Source organism: Dermochelys coriacea, chromosome 3, assembly GCF_009764565.3.
Source record: "Dermochelys coriacea isolate rDerCor1 chromosome 3, rDerCor1.pri.v4, whole genome shotgun sequence".
NCBI classification, from domain to species: Eukaryota; Metazoa; Chordata; order Testudines; family Dermochelyidae; genus Dermochelys; species Dermochelys coriacea.
Genome location: NC_050070.1, coordinates 78,126,136 through 78,144,127, shown reverse-complemented (window position 1 = coordinate 78,144,127; position 17,992 = coordinate 78,126,136). Strand labels below are relative to the sequence as shown.

Below are 17,992 nucleotides of genomic sequence, written 5' to 3'. Positions count from 1 at the left end.
TTCTTCAAGGTATTTTAAGTCAATAAGTGCCACACAGAGCAATATGAGAAGAGCAGAGCAAAATTTTTCAGCAAAACTCTTTCCTGGCCAAAAAAAAAAAATTAAGATTCAGCACACCAAAACATGTCAAATTCATGTTAGTTTTGCCAAATTCTTCATATTGGGCCCCACCTTTCTCTTCCCTCCTCCACCCCAGAAAAAAATCAAAACATTTTGTTTTGCCATTTTCCAAATGAAACATTTTGATTTTTGGGTTTTGTTTCAAAGTTTCTTTCAAGTAATTTTTTTAATTAAATATATAAACCAATCAGACTCGAAGTAATATTTTTGTTCTAGGTCAAACTAAACATTTTGTTTGACCTAAAATATTTTTTTTTAATTTTTATGGTTTGCCATAAATATTCAAAATTAATTTTTGGTTCAATCCCAAACAATTTTTTTCCTGGGAAGGCCAATGAACCAACTAATCCATTATTTAACCAGCTATACCCCTGCGTCTGCCAGAACAATTGCCATAGATTTGGGGGAAAGGGACAACTATGGGTAAAGGATTTGGTACCACAGAGCCTTTGTTTCTATCCTTCAACCTCCTTTGGGTACTTTCCACCAGCAAGTTTGTACAGTGCTTGCACAACATGGTTCTGCTCCTGGTTGTGTCCTGTAGGTACTAATGTAATAAAAATACCATGGGACAGATTAGTCTTGATAATCAGATGGCATTAGTGGTGCATTAATCAAAACTCAGATATTTAAAGCTTGCTAAATTCTACTTAGCACCTCCTCAACTCCTTGGATTTTCAGGTGTTCAATCACACTGATGGCGACATTTATTGAGTATTGTGCTGCTCCACTTTTTTTTTTTTAATACCAGTGCTTTTATATTTGGTTTCTTGATTATACAGCTCCCCAATAATGAGATTAATAAGGTATTTCCCATTTTGTACTGGACTGTAGAACAGCACACTTCAGTGACATCCTTAGCAATAAATACACTTTACTGAGTAAGTAGGGCACATTACAAACTACTTTTCCAAGTATGAACAAATTTAGCTTCCATAGGTGACTCTGAAAAGCTCTGGATGACAATATTTACTCTATAGCTCAGCTTCTAATATGTGATGCCCCAGTGTGTCGTTGTCATCCTTTTACTTTTGTTTTTTATTATTCCATGTAATCCTGGCCGTTAGACCAGGCTCCCTTCCAAATAGCTTATATATTGGCTATTCATTTTAATGCCTTTGTGATTACTGGACCTGCTACTGTGCTTTGAATCTTTGTTGCTATGACAATAAAATACTCTATGAACAGTAAGAATATATGTGTTTGTAAGACTGGGCACAAAGAAAAAATCCTGTATTTAAAAAGTATATGCTGTCTCTAATATAATGCTCTCTACAGTAAATAATCCTGCACAGTAAAAAGTACATTAAAATTGAAGAGCCACAGAGAGTGAATACACCCAATTCCATCTTTGGCAAAGTGTGTGAACCAAATTCATTCATTGACACTAACCCTTCACAACCAGCAATGAATTTGGTTCGTCCCATGACATCAATACATTTCTTATAGTCATGGTCTTATGTATTTCTCTCGGAACACTACATGCTTCCATCAGAAACACGAATCCAGCCTATAATCCTGACATCTATACTATACTAAATGACTACGAGGAATCTGTACAATGACAGAATACTTCATTAAAGAGCATCTCTTAACAACATGTAATTCCAAACCACCCTAGAGTTTCTGAAAAGAGAGAGAAGTAACAATCTACGAAGCATTCTATTTTACTCAGGCACAAATTGTTCAATCTTTCACTATTGGTCCTCCACCACACCTCCAGTGCTGCTGTCTTCTATTAACATTCCACTGAAGTCAATGGAATGTCAGGGGACACACCTACTAGTACACAAAACAGGAAAGCAAGTGTTTGTGGATCATTCAGCAACAAGTGAGTGGTTAAACTAATTAAATTTTATTTAATTCTTGGTTATGTTTGCAATTTTGTACACACATTTATAAATTATAGAGCTGAAAAATAGCTGTATTTTTTCCCAATAAGAGGACAAAGGATTTCTCAACACAAAAGACCATTTTGACAATAAAATCAATGAATTGCATCTGGATACAAGTTCACTATTTCCACTGAAGTAAAATAGGAATTACAGGAGCGTACCAAAGGACAGAGTTTGGCACTGAGGTCCACAGTGCATTATTTTAGACCCAGCTACTTGCATTGTCGCTTTATCTTTCATTGTTCTCTCACCCATAATATGGTTTCTGGAAGTGCAAGTCTCTTCTCTCTAAGTCTGAATTGATTACTGCATTTAATACTGAGACTTGACCTGTTATGTACAAAAATAGACCATATCCTTCCCCGTGTTACAACACTTACTCTGAATACTGAATTAATTTTCTGACAGTTTCAAGTTACTCTGTTGACTGACTAGCTTATGAATTAAATTTTAATTTAAAATAGATTCTTCAACAAAATTTAGCACCTTGTGCCAGGCATATTATTTGCCTGGCACAGTGGCCATTATGAAAGAGGACATCTTAACTGAGGTCAGCCTCTGGCCATGGTCCTACACAGAATGGGAAATGGTGGCTATTTTGACAGAAGGAAAGTCTTCATAGGTCTCTCTGAAGGAGAAAGTTTTGTTACCAGTCTCTGTTCATAAATTAGCAAGACAGCATAAAATGATTAATACTAATTATTTCTTGTCAAACTATTCATTGTATCAGATCTACACAAAAGGGAGATATGGAAGGAAGGAGAAGCTAGGATTGAATGTGTGCGTGTGTGAGAGAGGGAGGGATGTGAAAGGCCAGAAAGTGGCGGCAGGAAGAAGGGCAAATATGGGGGGAATGCAGAAGGGAGGGCAAAACCGGGTACGTGTGCAGTAGAGTAAAAGTGGTGAATGAGGGAGGGGGCATTTGAGCTATGTGTGTGCAGGGTAATGTGCAGGATAGCAGGGAAACTAGGGTATATGCTATGCTTCTTTGTCCTGTTCTGGCAGTGTAAAGAAACTGTAAACCCAGCTTAACTAACTACTGTGATCTGGCTGCTTTGTGCTGCTCTAGCATAGGATAAAGCAGCCCAGAACATACTGGGGAATCTGACCCTACAAATTAAAATGAAGACTTTTTTTTTTAAATGAATGTTCCTATTTCATATTTTCAGATCATTAGAAATATCAAATGCTAACATTCATTTTGAGCTTACTGTTTAGTTTTCATGTATGAAGTTTTTAACAATTAAAAAACAAACAAACCAACAATGAAGGAAATTCCCAGACTATATTAAGAAGTTAAGGTAGATAGTATAAATGAGATAAACCACTTTACTATATTGTTTTAATTACCCAAAATTACACATCATAAACTCAGGAAATTCAAAGTTAAGGATAAACTTAAAAGAAAATCCAAATATATTAAGATACGGAAATGCACAGTTAGCACCTACACAACCTCAATTCTACTATTTTACTCTAAAGTACTCCCAACTTTAATTTCATCTTAATGTAGTGTTTGTCTGGGAATAATATTTGCCTCAGCAATTTTTGCTTATTGTATGTTACTATCCTTTAAATTACAATAGTTTGTTTTTGTCTTAAATTCCCCATTTACTCTAAATTTCCCAAGTTATCACTTGGTCCCCCTCTTCCCAAAGTGAACAATTAGTCCTTGCACTACATTAATATTATAGTATTTCACTTAGGTCACTTCCAAATCTTCTGCTCTCTGAAGCGACTAAAAGCTCATTCTTCAGCCTTTCATTTATTGTGCGTATTTCTAAAACCTATAGTTGAAATTCTGGTTCCCCTACATTGGAGAGACATACCCCTGTGCAAAAATATCCTTTATGAAAAGGTTACCAAAATGGAACACTGTTCTTGATGGCATTGTATCTATGCCTTGAAGAGTGACAGTTTTACTTATTTTGCTTTATATTCTATGCTTTTGGAATATTTCAGTATCCCGATTCACCTCTTTCATTGAAACCACATGCTGGGCTGGTGGGTTGGGTTACAAACTCTTTCTACAATAACCCCTAAATATCTTTTCTGGGGAGTAGTACTCTGCCCAACTCTTGCATGGTTTCTCATGTATATTGGTTTTAGACTTATATGGCGTAACTAGACTTGTATGGCATAACTAGACTTGCACTGCTTCCAGCAGAATTGAATTAGGTCCATTCACTTACACTGCTCTATGTTTAAAACGTACTTTTATTTCTGGACCAAGACTCCTAAGAAGACAAATTTTTCTTCATTATTTCATATCCATGGAATTTATATTAACAGATTTTGAGATTTTATATTTGATAGTCTTACCAAAAACATATATACATACCTCTCCAACTCCAGTAAAATTCCCAAACCAGACCTTGGTTGCTAACATTCACATAACCCTATGTGATGGAGCAAAGGGATCCTATTCATCTTCTGGCTGGGAGGCAAAGCTAAAAGTGCTGGGTGGGACGGGTAGGGCAGGGCATGGAAATTAACAAGGAGCTGCACAGGACGAAAAAAAAAATCAAGTGCTGGGTTGCTGAGGGGGATACTTTAAGCATTGTTTAACAAAAGTTCCTGTTCCCAGATTATGACAGATCCTTAACTTTTTTCAGACCATTTAAGCACTGTTGGAAAGGAGCTAAAACGGTTATCCAAACAAAAATGTTGGTAAGAGGGAGAAGTGGGTCTACAGCAGCTCTGCACAGGAATTCTGATAATCTGCATTGGTAGCAGGTTTCCTCCATGCCTGTGAAACCAGCAGCCATGAAGGGAAAGAGGTTGAAACTACAGGAAGATTTGGGTACAGTCTCAGCCTGCATGACAGCTGAAGCAAGCCTTTTATTCTGTTACTTCAGGGGCTATGGATGAAACAAGCCCTCTGTCTTTTATGTCTGAGCCTTTAAGTGGCATCTCTGTTTTGCAATAACTTCAGTTCCAATCACCCACACTTCAGATACCTATGAATCTAACCAGACATGCAGAGTCCATTGATAGACCTACCTCTGCTCCAAACAGCCTGTCACACCACTTTAAAGCTAGAAAAATTAACATTTATAACAGACCCTTAGTTTCCTGGTTTGATAATCCAGTTTTCTCTTTAGCAAGCTCTTTTATCTCTATACCATGACTCCACACTTTGATCAAAAGTTTTTAATGCAAAATCCTATTAAAACCTAAGCAAAACCCCCACAGCATTTCTGTCACCTGTTATGGCATCAGGTATTCAGTGAGCCACTAGTCCACGTTAATTTGACTGTTGAAAGAACAGTCTACTGAACTTGCTGTAAGTACAAAATTGACATCACAAATGGGAAAATCAGAGCTTTGTCTTGCACATTTAAAATGTACGCTGGGTAGAATATAGTCTGCATAAACATTGTGAACTAAAACCTCACCTGTTTTTTTTTTGTCAGCATAGCTTCATTGACTTCAATGTAGCTGTGCTAGTTTACACTAAGGGAAGGATTTGACCCTGTGTTTAGTTGTGAAGAGTACATGTTTTACATGTAAAATAACTAGCATAACAGCACACATCTGAAAGATGAGCCGCCTTTGAATCCAAGATCTCTGGCAAAATTGTACTGTGATTGTTAGACTGTTACAAACAATCATTTCTTACTTTTCTAAAACAAATCACCACATCTAAAAACTTAAACATACATACCCTGAATGCTAAAATGAGTTCAACTAATCTTGTTCAAATTTAATTCTATAGATTTGTTATTACCATATACTTGTAATGAACACAAACGTTTTCTTTCATTCCATGGAGAAGAAAACTTCTAGCACAAGAAATGAATTAAAGCAGATCTTAGCTTTTGGTGTTTATCCTAAAAGGGAATGTCTTGTATCCACTTATTGTCCTTTGAGAATGTAATGAATTGTACATTACTCATAAATCTTTTCTCAAAGCTGGTGTTTATTTTACTCTTAGGTCTATTTAAATACAGAGAAATAGCCTTAAAACTAAAGAAAAGACTTAAATGGTCTCACAATACCCATACCTATCCCCTTGGTCAGGTCAGTAAACCCAAGAAAATCTGTTTTGATGCCTCAAGCTGCCACCACCACAAAAAAACGAAGACAATAAAAATCCTCCATTCTTCCATTTTTCCTTCATGAAATCTGTCTGATTAGTGCCTCAACATTGCCAGATCAGCTATGTTCCATATTAGCAGATGAAAACTGAAAAAAATGTTTATTTAACACACCTCACTATTATTAATGAAACAATGAAAAATGCCAGAGTAGTAAGTATTCTGTGTAATTCAGTTAGCAATATGCTGCATTGGACTGATATTTTGAAATGTAATACCAAAATCTCCCCCTTAAGAGCGTCCCTACAGACTTGTTTTCTGAAATGCACAATTAATTGATTAGCATGTTCTAAAGTAGAGCAAATCCAGACTAAACTAGTCAGTCTTCAGGGAATACTGTACTTAACTCTGGATTCAGGTTACATTCAATTACAAAAATATAATAAAATAAAAAGTACATTAGCCCTTTTGGAAGTAAATAACTATAGATATTTATAAAGATTTTAACATCTGCTATTAAATATTGTGGTGAATAATTTATTCAATGTTAATCTAGCATGATATCTTGGAAGTAAAATCCATATTCCTAAAATTAACTGTCATTTTGGTGCTCTTCCTCTTTCTGATTCCAACCACTATACCCAAGGAATATCTGAAATAAATTAAGGCTATGTTAGCTGCAAACTAGCTATAAAACTATTCTATTAAAACAAAGGTTACAAGCCAACACTGGTAATTTCCCTGGTGTAAAACATAACAAAATACTGTAGGTGGACCTCAAATCTACATCACAGGTAATTGAAAGTGATTTATCTTTACTTCAACACAGCATTTTTCACAGGTTAGCTGGGCTTCATTGGGCCTTTATCATCTTATTATACTTCTAGAGCCTATTTTTCGTTCTTACTAAGGCCTCTTTTCACCAATTTTAAGGTCCCTTTATGCAGCCATAGAAGTGTAAAGGGACTTTATCAATAATAATCAGATCCTGAGAGTCTTGGCTGGGCTGCTGAAGTGAAAGGATTAGGAACCATAGCTCACCTTTGATTTCTAGATACTAAACTCTGTGGCTCTTATTCAAGTACAATTCCCATTTGGGGCAAAAAGCTATTTGATAATATGCACATATATTCAGTATGAGCCTACCATTGATCTTACTTGTTTCTAGTGATTATGTAATTGTCCTTTTTAATAGTTAGAAATAAATTTTATTAAACAAATTACAATACATTATCATCACTAATTGTTTGTATCACATAGGGACCCTGCTGCGTTCCAGAAAAGCACTTTAGCACGTACCTCAGTGCAATATTCCCTCTAATTTTTGACAGGCCATGTGCACAAAAAATTTCTTCTGTACAAATTGTTGTGCTTCAGTGCAAATTTTTGTGCGCATGGTGTTTTGCTGTGTGCGCAGGGATTAGGATCTGTGTGCGCAGGCACACACGCACAATTTAGAGGGAACTGTGCTTCAGTGGTCTTCTAAACCAAGGCCATAGCTAAAGAGAGAAAGAGAGAGAATGTCCTTGCCCTAAATATTTTTTTTATCATTTTGCTTTAAATCTTTTTCAGATGTTCCACAGTCGTTTACGTTGTCTTGTTTTTTCTGGTGTTTGTGGGGCAGACCCTTGCTTATTTCCCACATCACTTGCAGAAAAATGCAGAGAACACACACATATGGGGCTTATCATTTTCTTTAGTATCCATCACCATAGTATCTAACCTCACATATTTTTTGTGATGCATACTATGGTATTAACATATAACAATTAAACCATTAAGGAAGAGTTATGTGTTGGTATATTTGTAATGGAAATACCGCCTTAATAGCTGACTCTACTCCTTAATGAGATTCAGATCTGAATGTTTAAAAGAAGCATATAGATTTAAATCTTACCTGCAGGTTTCAAAGATCCTTCCTCAAGTCATAGCACCAATAGCTTACAACTTGTATTATATTTTCCCAAAAGGTGTATTGATGGTAAAAATATTGTCACTGTATGCACAGACTTCAGTAAACCACTCTATGTTTTGGGATGAACAGATAATCATGTGAACTTCAAGAGCAAAGAGATTTCATCCCATCTTCTTGTTAAAGAAAAAGGTTTCTAATTAAAAAGAGAATTAAAGATGCGCTCCCTTTACGTTTAATGGCTATAATATCCAGATTTCTAGGACTATAAATATTGCTTGCAACTTAGAGGCTCAGAATCAATCTGTTTAAACAGGTACTGTTTTCTAGTTTCCTGTCAGAAATTCACTAGCATGGCTCATACAGGTATGTCAAAATCCAAGGTTTATTTCATAAACAATGTAGTAAAATTACACTAATATACTATTGAACATTTTCTCATGAAATAAAAGTCTACACTGATGGACAGTGACTTGCATGAAATACATTATCTTGTGCGACATTAAATGCAATCCCAGGGGCTTTGCTTGAACAGGGCTGGTTGAAACATCTGAGCCTTCTGCATTCATTCCAGATACTGGGTGGGGAAGGGTGAGGAAATGGAGAGGAACATACCATAGGTGTAAACCTCAGGAGAAGCTCTTGCCTCTTAATATTCTACTGACCGTTTAATATGACTGAAGGGATTTGAATGATTGTTTCAGATGACTTTTGAAGAAAAAAATGCACAAAGATATGGAAGGATATTGTCAAAAGAAATTTTAAAAGGCTGTAAAGGAAGAAGAATCTGGAACCAGTCTACTGCATAATTTTAATTGGAAGCATGCAAGTACAGTGATAATAATTTTCTGTCCTCTGATCTCGCTCATGCATTTTCTCTGTTGTATACTGTTGCCCATTTATTTATTTTATTCTTCAACAACAGTTTATTCTTTTGAAGAAAACTGAATACAGCAGCTTTTATTTAACTCAGAGGCTATGTCTGAGCAATATATTTGATTTTCTGAACCCTGCAGTAAAAAGACCTACAATAGCACTATCTGATTGTGTTGATTTACACTCTGGAAAGTGACTCTACGTTTTATTCAGTAGTCCCTTTTCTGTATTCAGAGTCATCTGCTCACTTGAGCAACAAAACTTTTCTTACTTCTGTTAGCCCTGGTAGGGAGTGCTCACCCACTCCTGCCCATCGGGACTTAAAGCCAGTCCTTGGGGAGGGCTGTGGGCTAGAAGCTGGGCTGATTGGGGAAGTAGCTGCAGCTGGGCCATGCCCCAATCAGGGTCCAGATGTCCCTTAAAGGCTGGGAGCCAGAAGCTTAGGCAAAAAGAAAAGAAGTACTTGTGGCACCTTAGAGACTAACAAATTTATTTGAGCATAAGCTTTCGTGAGCTACAGCTCACTTCATCGGATGAAGCTTAGGCAGAGTCTCTCCACACACCCCCAAAGTAAGGCAGGGCTGGAGAAAGGCTTCAGAAGCCCTAAGCCAGCAACTCCTGAGGCCCATATAGGTATTGGGGTTGCAGACGGGCAGCCTGAGGGTGGGTAAAGGCAGCTAATCCAAACCCCTTGTTGCCTGTCATGATTGGCTTTTACACTGCAGTCTGCCCTAGGGCACAGGGGTTAGACGGTGACTGGCAGTAGCCACAACTGAGGTGATGTGGGGATAGTGGGTGAGGGTTCCCTGGAGTGGGGAGACCCAGGAAGTGGGGATACTGCCAGGGGGCAGCACCCAAGCCAAGGGCACCAGGTCCAGGAGGGACACGGGGGCCAGTGGTAAGGTGGATCATCGGCCTGCAGAGGATGCTCTGGGCTGGAAATCAAGCTAATTCCCAAGAACGACCAGCAGGAGGTGCCGCAGGGGGGAGTCCAAACCTTTATCGCCCTATAGATGCAAGACAGTTAAAAGAGTGAGCTGGACTCTACTCCTTCTTGGGTATCATTAACTAAATTGCTTATTCTGTTCCCATCAGTTACACTTGTATAAATCAACTGCTGACATTAGGACTGGATAGGTGTCACTGAGGATAATGGAGATGGAACTCAAAGTATAAATGTAGCCTGCAGTAGCTTTTCTACTTGTGATAATACAAGAGTAAAACACAGCTTCTCAACTGCCAACTGAGCCTGAGAGCTAATAAAAACATTTTTTAATTTATAAACTAAGTATATTTGACATGAAACTCATTACAGTATAATAAACACAGAACCATACCATTTTGAGAGTCACTTTTCATAGCAGAGTCACATTAGGCTCTGTACAAATTTTATGTCTCTCGAGACATAAATCCTTGGCTTGACTCGTACTGCGAGTGGGAGCAGAGCCTAAACTGTGTGTGCTGTCTGTTACAGGAATGCTGCTAATCAGAGCAGGATGTCACTGCATTGTAAGGCAGGCTATGTTATTCCTGTGAGCAGCAGCTCAGTGCACCCCAGGTTAGTGCTTGTAGATGACTATAGTATACATGCTGGCCAGATGTGGGATTAGATTATCATGCTTTCCTCAGGCCACAGTGATTGGGCCTCTCTGTTAGCCAATCTTCCCTTCCAACTCTTTCTTGAGAGCTGTGCCTACTCAAGGGGGATAGATTGCCTAAGCCCTTTTCACACTTATATCCTACCCATTGTGCACCAGCTCAGGACAGGAAAATATTTAGCCTTTAGCAAATATTGTAGGTTTATAAACATGAACTCTTTTGCAGCTCCACAAACAAGAATTTGAATTATGTAATTGTGACATTGTGAGTCACCAGATGGTGCTATTGCAGATAGTCTTGTTAGTTCTGTTCAACTACGTATGCAAGTAACTAGCTTGAGAGAAATTCTGATTGTTAGCAATGATGCACTTCTTTTCAAAGTCCATTCTGCCTGAATCATTCTAAGAATGACTCTTAGGTGCATGAAATCAAACAAAAAGCATTATATGATGCCAAAACATGAAACCATTTTGGCATTAAAAAGTTATAGGAGGGACTGCACACTTTTGGGAGAAAGCCTGGACCCTGCCACTGACTCCAGTGATACTACAGCTTAATCACTTTGCTGGATCAGGGACTGGGCACAACACCTTTAAAACTCTGGCTTCCCTGGGCTACTGCCTCTGGAAAAGAGAGCAAAGAGCCTCAGTGACTAAACTGAAATCCTGTTCACAAAAGCCTATTTCCACCTAAACTCCCAGCACAGCTACCAAAGGTGCAACTCAGTGATTGTGATAATGTATATGGTTATGTAATGGTGGCTCCAGCTTTTTAACCATCGTGTCTTCTAGACCTGCCCACTTCATTATTTGCTGAATTAATTTGTTATGACATAATTGTGTTTTTTAATTTTAGTTTTTTAAACTTGTATTCCAGGGCAAAGTTTTGCAGTAGTAATCACAAAACCAATGAGCTATTAAATGTCTATTTTGGTTGAGCCATTTGTATACTGTTGAGAAGGTTTACTCAAATATTTAAGGTGTAATTACTATGCCTTTTTCTATTGTCTTGTAACGGGGGTTATATCATATTACTGATGAGGAAAGGAATTAAAATGACTCTATGCACACAAAAGGATTTAAACCGGAATTAATTATAGCAATTATAAAAGCATGCCCCTTAGAAGGACAGAGAGGTTCTTCTGGAGAAGGCTGAAGGGGAGAGATTCTCTGGAGATCAAGGAGGAAGAAACCCTGTCTGGAACAGCTAGCTGGGATTGTAACTATTACAATGCAAGCCTTGGAAAGAGGCTATATAATTAGTGCCTGAGCAGGCCAGAGAGACTGGCTTAAAGCTTACTGGCTCAGGCACTGATGACCGCTTAAATAAAGCGGGGCTGGAGTAAAGCTCTTTGTTAGAGGATTCCTTACTTTGGGCTCATATCAAAACAGCCAGCTTTTTCCTCTTAAAGGAAAAGTACCAATCAGGTAAATGGTCAGGTAATTTGGAACTTCCACTGAATGTAAATCTGTAGTAAATCAAGTTAGAATTACAACTTCTGCAAGACTTGGGCCGTCAAACTGGACAAAAAACAAAACCCAGCTACTGACATTTGAGATAAAGAGTACCTGATATGTCACAAACACCCATTCTGACAAATCAAATCAAACATCAAGGCAAAGAGTTAAACAAATTCAAGGTCTTCAACCCATCCAGCAGCTATGGTAATTCTTTTAGGAAATCTGTAAGGGGTTAGTCCTGATAAAGACAAGGGAGTAAGACATTGGGTATGTCTACAGTGTAAATGAAGGCATGATTGTAGCATGGGGAGGCACAGCCGTACTAGTTTTAATGTAGCTATCACAAGTAACAACAATAGTGAAGTGGTGGTGACAGGGCTTGTATTCAAGTTAGCCACCTGCTAGGAATCCTCGCTGAAGTTCATGCAGTCATGTCTCCATACTACTGTACCCATGCTAACTAGATTAAAGCTAGCATAGATATGCTTATCTAGGCTACAATCACACCTTCATTTGCAATGCAGACATATCCTTTGTTGAAATATACATTTAGTGAGATATTACTAGGGCCAAAAAGAGCTGCAATTGCAGGAATGGTGATGCCATTTTAAATATTCCCCTTGATCATAAGATTAGAAGATGGCCAAAAAGTTGAATCCATGTTAGGACACTGGATATCAATAAACATGGATTTAGAGTTTTGAAACTATAGGTGTGAAATGAATCTACCTCAACTTTTGGATCCACAAGTATCTGTGTCATTACTACAAGAAATTCTTGTTTCTTCTGCTACCAAATCATCAGCACAACAGAGTCTGTATTTTTGTTTATTTTGTACTTTGTGAAAATAGGAAGCAATTAATGGTATTGCTTCTCAACCTACTGAATGCCTTCACCTATTCACACTTTGATTGTCCCATTCTATCTATAGCTGATACATGACATCATCTCCCTGTACCGCTTAAGTCTGATGAATACAAGATTATAAGTTTTAATAAAACTCAAGAATTCCATATACAACTAATAACTGCAGAACAAATGCTTAAATATGATTTTATTATGACCAGAATGTCTGTAGACTAATAAAGAAGATTTTTAAAAGATATCCAAACATAAGATTCAGGTCTTATTTTGAAAGGCTATGCAACCTTGAATATAATTTTGAAAAAGCAGATGTTACTAAATGTGAGAGAGAGCTCTTCAGTTCCTGAGCTGCAACTGTATTTTTTAATCTCCTTCATTAGTGTGCAAACATTCTGGTCATGAATAGGTCATACTCAATCATTCATTCTGCAGTCATTAATTATGTATTGCATATAGTACATGCACTCTGAATAAATAAGCATAAGTGTTCTTTATAACCCACAGAGTATGTGTACATTTCTTTGTACTATATTCGGGGGAAGGGGGGTAAATCACTATATACCATATCATACTTTGACACTTGAGAGATACAATTAAACTGTTATGAGAAAGATTGCAAATTTTAAACGATATTTTGTTCAAACATTTCAGATCATATTTGTATAGATCAGATAATTTAAAATAATGGACCAAATCAAACCTGGTATGAGTGCAGCTCCAGTGAACTAAGATATTAAGTTGGCCATTAATTTCACAAAAATTTTAGGAAGTACTTCTGAATGCTTGTGTATATGGGCATACTATATATAAACAGATGTTACTAAATGTAACTAAAGGAAGGAAAGAGCACAGTGTATTCCTTGCAAACTCATGAAGGCAGGATAAACAAACTGCTGCTTAAATATAGCTATAATTACAGAACAGAAAATCTGTTATGTAAATGAATTCCTATGATCTGATAGCTGCTGAAATCAATTAGGGGCTTGCCTATTTGAAGTTCTTTCTGAAAGTGCCTGAGAATGAAAGACACTCTTCTTACTGTTGCTCATTTGAAATTCGCATTTCTATGTGGCAGACATGACCTTATCCCTGCAGTTTAGCTAAAATGATTTTATTAAGCCTAAACAAGTGTGAACAGTACTAATTTCTTACAGCAACAGAATCTGAATGAGTGTATATAAGTCCTGCCTCATCATATGAAAAAGTGTAAATTGTGCCAAGACACTAGACTCCTAGACACAATAAGCAGCTTCTAAGGATTTTATCTGAATTTGCATTTTATCATTAGTCACAAAGCTAGAGGCCCAATTCATTTTAAGAAATGCTTCTAAGGGTTGCTGAGGGTCATTTGTGGTTAGTTCTGGTTCTGAACACTAAACAGGCTAATCAAAAAAGAGAGAAAGGAAAGCATACATGGGTTCTGGTGACTTGATGATATAAGATGTCCAGTGTGGTGCAAACAGCTAATTTTCACCAGGAAAACTATTAGACACAATTACTCCTTGAACCAACCACTCCTCCTCAGCTAGTTTGGGAGTACTGTCATTCTGCTCTGACAATCTAAAAGCACATACTGTCATAAAAGCACATATGCGATAACCACACAAAATTACTAGAAGTGATAGCGTACATGCTGACAGGCATCACTACAGTCTTGCATCTTCCGGGCATTCACCGCAAGGGTGAAAGCATCATATGCTCTCCATCAGAGAACAGACTCACTGTAGGCTCCTGACTCAATCTAATTGGTCCTCCAACTAACTACTTCAAAAAAAGAATGGAGTTTGGGGACAACTGTTTATGTTTTGAAAATCCTCCCTGCTCTGAAGCAGGTAAATGATTCTTCCCCATCGAGACATTTATAGAACTTATTCCAAGTCTTACAATATTTATGTGAAGGAAACTTAAATGAAGCATGATTACTATAGGTTAGATGCATGGCAATTTCAATGACCCTAAAAGTAATGAAGTGATGACTGTAATATGAGCCCTTTTCCTGAAAAGAAGAGTGATCTGAGTTTTATTACTGATACCAAGTGTAATTAAATGTGGTACAAAGATATTTGTTGGAAAGATAATGCTGAAGATGAATTATGCATAATGTTTTCAATTCCTTGGCTTTCAGAACAGCTTAAATCCTCAGCAGGAAGGAGAAGATGGTGCTCAATCTCCTCAAGTCAGAAGCACCTGGGTCACAAACAAACAAAACAAAACACCTCTATGCTAAAAGAAGCCAGATCCTCCTTGGCCTTTCTTATCTCAATTCAGTATGCTGCCTGAGCTGCTTCCATCCATTTAGCAATCTGGTGAGTAGCCAAAGTAAAAAAAAATATACTGATGTCAATTGTGCCGTAAATTCTGCCTGGTAGTGACCTCTTGTATGTGACTGTGGCATGTATTTTTTGATGAGGAAGTCAAGGACACTGAAAGAACTTGTGGATTGAGCATGGGGCTAAAAGTCATTGTCAGACTGAGAAAACATCAGTGTGGATGGAATGAAAATTTCTTCAGGGAAGAGAAAGAAAGAGGCAGTGGTAGAAGGGAGGTGAGAGAAGAGCGGCTGGCCACATTACCTGAGGGACCACTTCACCTTGAGTAGTCATTATTATTATTTTGACTTCCCAAGACATCTACATTAAACTGGAACAGTGGAACTGTCATCCTCAGGAGTGAAAGTCCCACATGCCAGAGACAGAGCTCTCTTGTTGACTGACCTACAAATTTGAAACTCATTCCTGGAAGGCATGAGCAAGACCATGTGCATCAGCATTTTCAGAGCAAACTATAAAACCTACATCTTCAGTCGCATCAGATTAAAAACAGAAACTAAACACCCTTGGTAAACAGTGTCCAATCCCTGATGACTGGAGTGGGAGGGAGAGAGAGAGAGAAAAAAAAAGTGTCTTTATGTGTACACTTTATAATTTTGGTAGGCATTCAGTTACTATGGGGGGGAAGAGGCCACATAAGTACCTAGCTTGATAGGTGAAAGAAAGGAGGAGAGAGAGAGAGATGGGCAAGTGGACTGGAGAAGAAAGCCAAATATGTCTTAATGAATGAGTTTGAGCTCTCCTGTAGGATTTGAGTTTGAGTCCTGTTAGGAGTTTGAGTCCTCATGTAGTTTGCCAAAGTAACCAAAGGGAAGTACTTTAATACAGATACATTACTGTAATCAATTTTATAACCAGAAACTTGCCACTACTACATCAAGTTGCAATATTGCTGGAGTAACTCTTTTTGAGCAGCAGGGTGAGTACAGCAGCTATCTCTTCCCATGCTTAGACATGCATGGATGTGCATTTTCTTCAATTAGTGTTATTATCAGAGTAAACATAATATAACAAAATGTACAACTAGCAGCACATAGGGGGTTGTACAAACATTCTCAGTTTCTTCTAAAAGGATATCAAAGGACACACTTCATAAATAATATGCATAAATTATTAATATGCAGCCATATCTGGGTCAGAGGATGGTAGCTAAGCTGTGTACTTCACTTGGGGAAAGGGAATATACTCACTGGCAGTAAGTCAAACCCCACTTGTAAAAAATAGCAATGGGATGCTTAGTGTTCCAAGAATAACTCTTGGCTGTCTTGCTCTCTCGCCCATTGGAAAGAGAGAAGGAGTAGAAAATCTCCACAAGTTTTCTTTGCAGCAATTTGTCCCTCAACTAATTGCACAGATCTTAGGAGACAGGCACATGAAGTCTCCTGCTGTATGTGCTGGCTCTATGTCCCTTGTTCCCACTTCCCCCCGCCTCCATAGCACTGCAGCTCTCATGGAACCACATTGCTCAGGCTTCTTCAGACATCAAATGCCTTGAGGACCACCACCATGCAGATTAGCCAACAGAAAGTTAATACAGCTGGGGCTGTTTTAAATTTCAGTGGGAACTGTATTAACTTTCAGTGGGAAACTCCACTAAGGTCAGGGAATAGGAAGGAAGAATGGTATGCATCTTCTTTGGTCACAGACTCAAGCCAACAACTCTCCATCCACTCTCCACTTGCTCTTTACCATGCTTCTCCTGATCATGCCCAATAGGCTTACAACAAAACCAGAAGCTTTAAAAAAAAACACCACAACAGAACGAGCTCCACTAATCTAATAGAAAATTCAGTCTTCTAGTATAAGACCCAAAGAATTCCTAAAATATAATTAACGAGATCCTAAATTGATATAAATCAGCATAGCTCTGTTGACATCAATGGAGTTTCATTGATTTATACCAAATGAGACTCTAACCCAGTAATCTAATTCTAAACCATATCTAATATAATTAGACACACAAAAAGTATATAAAAAGAATGTTAAGGTTGTAAAGTCAAGCATTCAAAAGTTATGAAATGCCAGAATTACGGTTGTCTGTGCAACCCTCAGCATACCTATAGACCAGTTGTTAATAATTAAGTGTCCACTGTCCTCAGCCTGGGAAGAAGAAAAGGAGTACTTGTGGCACCTTAGAGACTAACAAATTTATTAGAGCATAAGCTTTCGTGAGCTACAGCTCACTTCTGTAGCTCACGAAAGCTTATGCTCTAATAAATTTGTTAGTCTCTAAGGTGCCACAAGTACTCCTTTTCTTTTTGCGAATACAGACTAACACGGCTGCTACTCTGAAGCCTGGGAAGGACACACATTCAGGCTTACAGGACATGGGGACACACATATAGGGGAGTATTCATGATACAGTAGCTTTCATAAGAGCAACTCCATAATATTAACTAGAATTCATAAGTTGTCATGTCAGATTCCCTCAAAATCACCACTCAGGACTGACTCCAGTTCTCCAGAATGGCATTCAGCTGACTTAACCATGAGACCATCTCTTCTCCTCTGCCTGCAATCCCTTTCCTCATTCACTACACTCCTTCAAACTTCAGCAACAAATGAGGCAGAGTCCTATAGACAACAGTCTCTTTTACTACATGTCCCTTATTCATGCCCAGAACAGGTCCATCCTGTGCACTGAATGAGGCAACCATCCTGTGAAATTAAAAAAACTATTATAATACATCTAGTCTGATCAGCATGAAAAGTTATGAGAGGCTCAAGCATACTCAACAAAGATGGACTCTTCAGAGATTTTAGCTTCTGAAATTGAAGTCTCTACTGAGCATGTGAGATCTGTGATTTTTCAAAGGCTTATGAGTTGGCCAAATTTGTGTGGATTTTCATAAGGACAGCAAAAGATACATGACCAACGCAAAGGCAAGCCCCTGTC

General features: G+C 37.9%; 1 protein-coding gene across 4 annotated transcripts in view; it reads right to left on the bottom strand.

The window, feature by feature from the left end:
• Positions 1–17,992, bottom strand: part of GRIK2 (glutamate ionotropic receptor kainate type subunit 2) — a 587,425-nt gene that overhangs the window by 495,352 nt on the left and 74,081 nt on the right. The window contains exon 1 of one of the 4 annotated variants that reach the window (XM_043510715.1): positions 8,583–8,667. The exons of the other annotated variants lie outside the window; for them this stretch is intronic. The gene's annotated coding sequence lies outside the window, so the exon portion shown is untranslated. Of the gene's footprint in view, positions 1–8,582; positions 8,668–17,992 lie in introns of those variants that run through there. 4 annotated transcript variants of the gene reach the window in all.